Source organism: Camelus bactrianus, chromosome 34, assembly GCF_048773025.1.
Source record: "Camelus bactrianus isolate YW-2024 breed Bactrian camel chromosome 34, ASM4877302v1, whole genome shotgun sequence".
Lineage (NCBI taxonomy): Eukaryota > Metazoa > Chordata > Mammalia > Artiodactyla > Camelidae > Camelus > Camelus bactrianus.
The window spans coordinates 10,465,876-10,476,084 of NC_133572.1; the positions used below are offsets into that span (position 1 = coordinate 10,465,876).

Genomic DNA, 10,209 nt, shown 5'->3' on the forward strand with positions numbered 1-10,209 from the left:
TAAACTGGGAAAATGCCATAATAAATGTATACACGTGGTCAGGATGCCTAATTATGGGATTGGGGAGATCCACGGAAACTTTTCTAGAACAGCAGATGTCTGAACAGAGACTTGAGGGGTTGGGTCAGTGCAAGGCATTTGCAATTGTGAAGTTATGGTCCAGAGAATGTATTTCTCAGTGATTAGAAAGTGTATTTTGTGTGAGTGTGCTGTGTGGAAGACCCAGAAGGTGGGGACCTGGGTTCTCTAAGAGAAGGGTCAACTTCCTTCTTATGAGGAAGTGTATCTCCGTCCTCTCCCTTTCAATCCTGGTGTATATTTTTTTCTCATCTTTGTTGTGTTCACCTGCAGTGAATCTGAAAATCGCGTTGCATTCTATCTTTCTGATCAGAGTAACGGTGTGAAGACATTGTTCATGACGAGTGGCGGTGGGAAACCGATTTGAAATTCATCATAGTTAAATTACGAGACACAGGTTGTCTGTTTCATTTGGGGATGCCCAGTGAAGTCTGTCCTTGCCCCCTGTTCTTGAGAGCACTGTCATTTCCTTGATGAAGGTCACTTGAAATGGTAGTCACATCTTCTCAGATGTTTACGATCTAGTCCAAGGGGTTGTCATTTTCCCACTTAATAAGCACTTTCAATTCCTTCTCCCAATCCTGACGCCCTATAGGACCCCACGTGGTACACCCCCTTTCCCAGGATGACAGCAAGCCATTGATCACTCCTCTTAGGTCCTCCCCTTGAGCTAGCTCCATACCACCTACTTCAGTGCAGTCCCTACCATGTATTCTTAATGCAACTGCTTTTATTCCTGTTTGTGTGACTCAGGATATAACAAATGATTTGTATGAGGACGAGCAGTAGTCTTTCTTGTCAGAAGGGTCTCACTCCAAACAAAAACCCAGGAAAGCTGTGTAGATCCCCGAAATGCAATTACAAAAGTACAATGTTTTGAAATTTCTGTATAACAAAACCCAAAATGACCACTTATTGAAGAAGCAAGAATTTAACTTAAGCATTTCCATTTTCCACTTCCCTCTCTCTTCATGGCTTAAAAAGTAAATCTTTGCCAAAAAATAAGAACTCATTCAGAGGGAGACAAGAAGGAAAAGCTGAATATTAAGCATTACTTAAGGCAGCAAAGAGTTTGATTCAATACATTTTACCTTAAATTTAACTACAGAGGTCAACATTTAAATGGAGTGAGGGATTCAGAATCAAATCTTAAGCAGTTTCCAAAATCTCCGAATCTTTTTTTGCGTTTTGTTTTGTCTTTTAAATTTTGTTGCAATCTAAGATTCTCCCCCTACACCCCCACCCCTACCCCGTCCTTTCTGCTTAATGATGAGAATTAATTTGCAAAGGAATTTAAGTCCACATCAAAGGGAGAGGAGACCAGAAGAATTTATGGGCTGAGATTAGCACTCCAAAGGCAAGAAGGCAGAACACAGCAAAAAGATCCCACTCTTGGTAAGGCTGTAAATGCACCTCCGCTTTTAAAATTCCCTAACAAGGTGAGCGAAACCATTCCAAGAACACTATTGTCAGGAGACACCTTTGAACTGATCTATCCTGAAGAATAACCCCCAGAAAGGTAGGAAAAAAAATAACTTTCATATGTTTGTGGCCACAGTGCAGCTCCGACTTCTGAACATTTTTCCCCAATTATTTTTGTAAAGTATTGATCGCAATTTAATTTTGCAGTCCCAACATGAGAGGCGCTTCATGCTGAAATGTCTCACAGGAGATTGTAATCAGGGTCTAGCCTGGAGGTGATGCGTTCCTACATAGGTTTCACTCCATTTCTCCACTCTTCATCAGCTCGGGGATTGGAGCAGAGGGCATTCCCAGGCAGATTAATTTTTGACGATAGGATCGATGGAAGATGTTTTTTCCTCCTGACATTGAGTCATCTAATTTGCTGTTTATCTTTGGCTTATTGAGTTTGGAGCATTGTTAAATCATACCTTTCAGCTGTTTAATTTCATCTGTGAATTTTGCATTCCCCGCTTGTACTTTGGCATAACTCTTTTTTACCTAAAATGAGCAGGCTGGGGGGCCTTTTCTGACACAGGGTTACTGCTTTGGAGTCTGTTAAGTACTCCAAGGTAATGTTATGGTACTTTCTAGCCTTTTTCTCTTTGCTCGTGGCCATAGATCAGCTCACCTCTAGGGAAATCATTACTTGCCATCATTATGATCCCCGGCACCTTCATCTATTCTCCCTTGTTTCCTGACTCCATGGCTTGATGAAGTGCCCAGATGTGCGAACACCTTATCTCAGGTCTCATCATTAACCCCTTCATAACACGGGCTGAGGAAATGATTTTCCCCGGGAAAGGCTCTATCTAGTTCAACACGGAGGCTTCTGTACAGTAATCTCGGCAGCTTTAAGAGTTTCAACTCTACCTTTGCAATAAGATGTGAGTTTTGTAAGGGTGCTGATGGCTATAAGAAAAACATTTTCCACATAGAGAAATTTGGCCTCCTAGAACCCTTTTTTGTCTGCCTTCTTTTTAAAGGGAATTAATCGGTCTCCAGAGAGCACCTTTGCTACACACACCGAACATTTCCCACCCTGGCCATCCATGACAGTCACATTACTAATTTTCACGAGTGTAGTCATAATTACCTAGAAATTAATAAAATATGAATGCATCTTTTTTTAGCTTGAAAAGCGTGTAACACATTTTAGACTTGAAAAGAAAATTTTAAAACTGTTAGCAGATATATACTGCTGGATTTGAGTTTAACACACCATCTGTTAGTTTTATGAACGCTGTCAATAAAGAATCCTCTTCCATACTCCAAACCACGTATGGGTTTGATTGGACACAGAGATGTTATTCCAATCATCATGAAAACAGCCCTAGACCAACCCTTAGTCAGACTCATTCCTGCTCCCTAACTAGTTGGATTTCCATGAAAAAGTCGTAACATCTCTTTGGCTGTCAGTTTCGTCATCAGTAAAACTAGGGAGTTTCCTCTAGATCTAAGATACAGCACCTGTGACACATTACTCCGCAGTGTTACATACTCACCCGGCTCCGTCCATCACCCAAGGCCGTGCCCAAATTCCACCTCCTCCGCAAAGCTCTCTTGCCTACCTCTGCCCATAGTGGACTCACTGTGCCCATGGTCATAACCTTTTGTTTGACATTATTTTTGCATTAGTTTTGGTAATGCTTTCTGGTACTTAAAAATATTTCATAATTGTATATTTCAAAAGGACCTGTGATCCCATTTCACATATTATTCCACTATCCCCAAAATATGGCCAATATCTATTTTTTGAGGATGTACCTGACTTTTTGGAAAAAGCACAAATTTATTAACAGGCATTCCTGTAATGAAGACAAATAATCAAGACTAGAGACTTAACTCTTCAGGTAAACTTCCCTATTATTTAAATTTCTTACTGAAACAGAATTCCGGGAGAGGAGATCTCAAAAATGCTTTAGTTATGTCAGCATTGTTAGAACAAGCATATAGTCTGGTGAGGTAAGTACTTTGGAAAACAGTTTCTATTTTGATATAATAACAATTATTATAAATGCTGATATATTAATATAACAACATAATTATGTAAGTATTTTGTTCATTTCATGTTCTTATAGACACATTTGATATGTCTCGTCCTAGTAAGTTACAAAGTGTTTCTAGACAAGAAAGTCGTGTTCATCTTTGAACATTTACCTTGTCAACATCTCAAGTTTTTCCTCAGTTCAGACTTTAAGTTACTATTAAAGATTCAATCAACTGAAATTTGTGAGAGTGTTTTTGTACTTCGTTAGCTGGAACCAGAGATGAGAACGAGTTAGCATTTTAAAAATGAGGAAATAAATTTTTTGCTCCACAGGAGAATGTATGAATTGCACATGTAAATAAGAATTTACAAATTAACATCCTTGTCTATAAACACTAAGGTAGGTTAATGTCTTTATGAATCATATTGCAATACTTCAGTCCAAAACATTTGGAAACAAGTTTGGGAAAGAAAACAGCTGGGAATAAAGTACATAACTCTGTTTCCCCTGAAGTGTCCCTTTCCTTAGGAGCTGAATATGTTGTAGAGGTTGAAAAAGCATATTGATTAATGATGCTTGAGGCCAAGGAATCGTGGCCATCAATTCCCTGTATACAGAGAAGTTCCCTGGTGATGCTGACCACACCAGTTCACGTCCAAGTCCTCGCCAATCAGATACTAAACGCAATGAAACCAGATCGGAGGGAACAAACACAAAACCTGTTAAACTTGTTTGGCTGTTTCCTAGAATTCATAAAGCAGTGATGGTAAGTTTGTTCAAAATCAAACCCACACTTCTAAGATATTTTAACCCCAAGGTGTGGGTCTTCACTTCCAGTATATTTTCCACCTACAGTACAGATCCAACTATTCTACACGTGGCTGATATTATTCATATTCTCTATAGTCAACATGCCTATGTAGCATGCTCATATCATAGTAGAATGATAGTCTTGACAACAAATAAATTACTAGGATAAGTGACAAAGTAATTATTATAGAAATATTTAATTGATTGAGATTTTGTTAATGTCCTTAAAATAAACTCTGTCCTGAACATCATTTAATCCTCACTGCAACCCTGTGGATGGCTACTGTTATTGAGTTCATCTCATAGACCAGGAACTTTACCAGAAAAGGACTTTAAGGATGATGGAACCCAACATAAGATGCCCCGAAGCTTAGTGGCTTACACGAAGCTACAAGGCCAAATCTCAGGTTAAAACAAAGATCTCTTCCCTCCACTGGTGTGTACTTTCCCCTCTGTCGTCCAGTCCCCAGTGTGGTGTGTGGCTTAGGAGATGATGGCACGGACTTTCCTTTGTGATGCTCTCACCATCTCACTGAAAGAAATCAGAGTGTGCTTGAGAAATTTCCTACAGAATGTGGTAAAGATTATCTTCCTTTGGAAAAAAAAGTAAACTCATTGTAAACATGTTAAGGTTTTCATACTGAGTATGTTTTTGTTTATAAGTTACAAACATGATTTTATTTTCACTACTAAGGTTTGGTCATGTTTTTACTTATAAATATGAATTTATTTTCTCACCAGAAATTAAGTAAAGTAGTCATAGTAACAACCAGGTCTTAAGGCATAAGTCAGCGAGAGATAAGTCCTAACACTGGTTTAAAGAGACTTGTGAAAAAAAAAAGAAAAAAAAAAAAAAAAGAGCCTTGTGAAGGGTGAGCTAGGAAGGGATAAATCCTGTTTGTTTTAAATGCCAGAACATAGAAAAAGTGAGTCTTGAAGGCTTTGAGCCTGGATCTGACTTAAAGCTGCAGCAGCTGGTGTGTTACAATCACGTTTTACCCCTGCTGCAAAATCTGCCACCTCTATCGTGAACAGGAACTTAGGTTCCGAAAGAACTGAGTCAAGATCTATGACTAATCCATTGCGGCTACATCTTTCATCGTCTAGGTCCATCTCGAGAAGACTTCCTGGGCTGTGAGGCTGTCTAGCTCCAGGACAGAAATGAGGAGACTGGCAGGACTTCATCTTGAGTTCATTGCACATCAGCAAAAAGATCTCCCTGGGCCCATTTTCAGGTGCTGGTGTTACGATGGTGGTGTTTGCTTCGACATAAATTATTCCCACTCTTATATATCTAGTCTCTTTATGTATGTTCAATAAGAATTTTTAAAAGTACTCCAGAAGAGGAAAAAGAATAAATTCTAAAGTTCTAGATAATCCACAACATCACAATTTGCTCTTTAATAAGTTAGAAGCAATTGGAGTGTTTTGTTGGTCCAAACCATATGAACCTAATAGCGGTCATGTCTTGCATTAACATCATATTTAAAAAATTTTTGGTATTGTGATAGGCCATGGTCAGGTTCGCTGCATGAAAATTTTGAAATTGTCTAGGAAACTTAACATGGATCTAATAGGTTACATAAAAATGGAACCCCAAGAGACTATGAATCAAGATGTTAAATTTAGATCATTGCAACACATGTAACCCATCCAATCGCTCCTCTAATTGGACGCCATGTAACCCATCCAATCACTGCTCTACCAGCCTTAAATGATTTAAAATGCAGTGAGTTCTGGAATCTTCTGACTTGGTGGATTCTTTGATGGGTTGCAAAGACTATCAGACTTCAGGTTTACATTCAGTGGGAACAAGAAGTCATCAGGGAGATGTTAATCACATCTTCTCCTCTCCTTCACCTTTCTTGTATAACTTGCACGTAGACTTTGTTGTGGTCATTCTCACTAATCCTGAAAACAGAATCAGCCCTGGTAGTCTGGCCCAGCACAATCTAATAACCTAGCACGTACATCACCTTACTTGATTTTTCCAAACAGTACATAAGGCAGGCAGGAAAAGTGACATTATCCCCAGTTCATTAAAAAGCAATGTAGGACTCAAGGAGGTTATGTTCTTTATCTCAGTTTGTAGAGCCAGGAAATACATGAGATAAACTCAAGTCCAGGTCTTTTGAACCTTATTTCTCTGCTCTGTGAAGAAGGGTTGATTGAGCTGCTTTCTTTAGAATGGGCAGGTATTGTAGACCTAGGCAAACTGAGAATTAACAGTACAATTAATTCCAGATCATTTTGGCTTGGTTTCTCCGGGCAAAGCAATGTTCACCTCTCTTCATTTTTGTAGGCTAACCCATACATTTTTCACTAGCTGCATTGCCTGGTTTCATGACTACTGTCCACAGTCAACCACATATATATCATCATGTGGTAAACTAAGTCAAGAGGCAGTACCATGGGGAGGAATTTATATAGAGAAAGTTGTTTCACAGAGCTCAAAGATGGGAAATAAAAATAAAACCAGACATTGGTCCATATAAACTAAAGATAGGACCTATATGCTCAAGAAGTTTATCATACGAGAGAGAAAATGTTCTTATATTTATGAAGCATTGTTTTCTTTCTCTGAGTGTCATATATCCAAGCAGCCAACCATATGTCTGTTCTCTTGGGAATGCTATCAATTTATGGTGGCTGGCTTACCAGCCACAGATGATGAATTTTACTTTATAATCAGCTTGTCGTTGATAAGTAGGAACGTGTAATGCAAGATGAGCTAGGTAAAAGGATAGGAAAGAATCACATTTTAGTGCTCGCCATATACTCTAGATGACAATGCTTAGTAAGGCTGGTCATGGGAATCTACTCATCACTTGGTCTAGGAAGACATCTGTGCTCGAATGAAAGGGGGCGTTCGCCATGAAGAATGGGAGTGTGAGGAACCCAAGAAGAGTCAATGTTGATTGGAGAAGGGGGTAAGCCTGGGTAGAGGGTGAATGCCATTTTGATTTGACATCTCTCTGATCCTGGACCAATATGAAAAACAATCAACTCCTCGGCTAGGTCCTTACAGATAAGACTCTATTGGAAAATGAAAGTCAGTGAGAGCTCTTAGCTTTGATGATTTGGGGAGAGAAGGCACCTAAATTGACCTTAATCCTACCCTTTTATTAATCCACTTAACCGCCTTTGTTCTATATGTGACGACTAATTTGGGGGCATTTTTTCCTTCTCTTTGGCTATTCACCCCTATGGTACTACAACTTCTTTCTTAGTGTCTCGTTCTCTCTCTCTGTCTCTTGCTCACCAGGTCTTGGGAAATTGCTTTCATCCTTCTTGAGGCATCCACACCATTGTAACAAGGATGACTTGTTTCACTATAGAGATCATTCAATAGTTTTAATAGCCCACTGGTCTCTTTATTTAGCAACCCAGTGATATTCTGCTAATTCAAGCACCCGAAGAAAAAAATTAATGTGGTACCTTCTTTCTGATTATACTTTATGGCTTAGTTAAAATGTTACCTTTTCAACAGGACAGTCTATGACCCTAGCAGCAAAATTAAGTGCTACTCTTCCTTCTGGGAGTAACTGGTCCACAATTCTGTCAATGATTATATTGTATTTTATACATTTTAATATGTCTGTCTCCAGAGATAAAGGGGGAACTGGTTCAGGCAGGGGCCCAATCTCCCCTATGCATGTAACCCCAGCACCTAATAATGTCTGTCACTTAAGAGATGGTCAGTGACTATTAGTCGAAAGAGCTGCTCAAACTTCTTTCATTAAAATAATGAAAAACAGAGGGTTGAGTCCGATTATTCCGGTTGAAACCGATTATTCTTCTCTAGGCAAAGTGTTTGGGCCTGTGTTATTTGTTAGAACAGAAATGAGTTGGCATTTATGCTTATGGAATAAGTTAGAAATCTATAATTGTCAATTCATGCTGATTTTAATGAAATCAAAACTCAAAGTGTGAAACCATCCAAATAAATATAATTTTCCCCAAACTGCTTTGATATGAAAAAGACTCTTTGGCACAGCGCCAGTTAACTATCTTAGTCACCCACACAGACGCAAAAAGGCTCCTTCCATCTGATTATAAGTTTCTGCAAATAGCAAAAACGCTCAAAGCATTCCTGGCTGTTCTCCCTGTACGTGCGCCTTCCCGACCTGGAGCAAACAGGATGGACTGATTCTGTCACTTGCGTAGACAGATCTGATCTCTGTCTCAATTTTCAAGTGTTACAAGTCCTATCGACTATGGTTTTAGTATTCAAAAGAAATCATATAAAATGTATTCATAAATATGATGTTTTCACACTTGGTCTAGTATCTTATGGCCAAGGCATGCATTCATAGTTGAATTAGAACAGATTAAGCGAAAATACTGGTGTGTTCTAGTCTGCAGTCCTTGAGTGTATTTTTTAAGGGTCTTTGTTTTTGAAAATGTCAAGCTTTTGTTTCATATTCTTCCACTCTTTGCCCACTACTGGTATCCCTGCTTCAGTTAATTGTTCCAAACACCTGCTCCAAACTCAGCCCCTGAACAAACAAAAACTACAGGGAACTTGACAGCAAAGCAAATATATGCAGATACAGGAGTTTTATAGAACCTGCCCTCTTACTAAATGTGTAAACACTCAGACTGAAAAACAAGATTGTCTGCAGATGTATCTCCTGGCAAATGAGGGAGACGTTCCCCATGGAGGCCGGTTTATGGAGGCGGTGAAGGCACGGTAAACATGTCTGCCTACCCCTTGACATGGTGTTCCAGATGGCTGCATAGACACAAGGCAGACCCAGTCAGCTGGCTCAGTTTCTAGCAAAAGGAAGGAACTCGCCCCCGTTGGGCCAGAGCAGGCTATGTCTCCATCCATGTGTAATAGAGCAGACAGGTAGTTTCAAAGGTCCCCACCCCTCATTATCTGAATGAAGGAACTTTTCCAGCACCGGGAATAGATCAAATGTCTTCACAGCAAGATTAGAGCTTCGCTAAAAGTAAGAGCCTGGTCTTTGCCCAGGAGGTGATAAATTTCCCGTGCTAGCAACAGTGAAGACTTGGGAAGTGAATAAAGAAATGTCTCTAAGCCTCTCTTAGGCATGTCATAAAAGGGCACATTCAATATAACTCATATGAAAAAGTAATGTCTGCTGGTGCTCGGGAAGGAGAGGCAGAGAATGGCAGTGCTTTCAGCAGCAGTTCAAGGAGGAAGCTGCCATAGACGTTTCCATCACTGAATATACACAAAGAGATTGTCTCCATCCCACCAGCCTCCTCCCCCAAGTAGAGCTGAGCTGGAGTGAGAGGGTCTATAACTCCGTCTCACCAGCAGACCTACTTTGGAAAACAAACAACACTGAAGCAAAGAGATACAGGCTGGGTCATCACCTCTGGTTTAGTGATAGTTTTCTTTTTTTAATTTCTGTTTTAATATTTTCCTTTTTGCTTATTTTATTTTATTTTATTTTGCGGGGGGGGGGTAATTAGATTTATTTATTTATTTGATTTTTCAGTGGGAGGCACTGGGGCTTGAACCCAGGACCTCAGGCATGCGAGGCATGTGCTCTACCACTTGAGCTATACCCTCCCCCAGTTAGAGTTTTAAAAGTATTATTTTAAAATCAGGAGAATTTTTTTTTAAATTTTTAAAAATCTAGCAACAACTTTTTAAAATTGAAATGTAGTTATTTCCAATATTGTGTTAGTCAGGGGTACAGCAAAGGGAGTCAGTTATTTTTTCCAGATTATATTCCATTGTAGGTTATTATAAGATATAATGAACCGAGTTCCCCGTGCTATACAGTAAATCCGTGCTGCTTATCTATCTGACGTAGCGCAGTTGGTACCTGGTGCTCCCGTGTGCCTCATTCGTCCAACAAATAAGGAGTGTTTTTCTTCACTTTCACTTTTT

General features: G+C 39.5%; 1 non-coding gene across 1 annotated transcript; it reads right to left on the reverse strand.

Annotated features, from left to right (window-relative positions):
- Window positions 1–9,812: 9,812 nt before the first annotated feature.
- Window positions 9,813–9,886, reverse strand: TRNAA-CGC (transfer RNA alanine (anticodon CGC)). The gene has a single exon. It is a non-coding gene; the product is annotated as a tRNA-Ala (tRNA).
- Window positions 9,887–10,209: the final 323 nt, after the last annotated feature.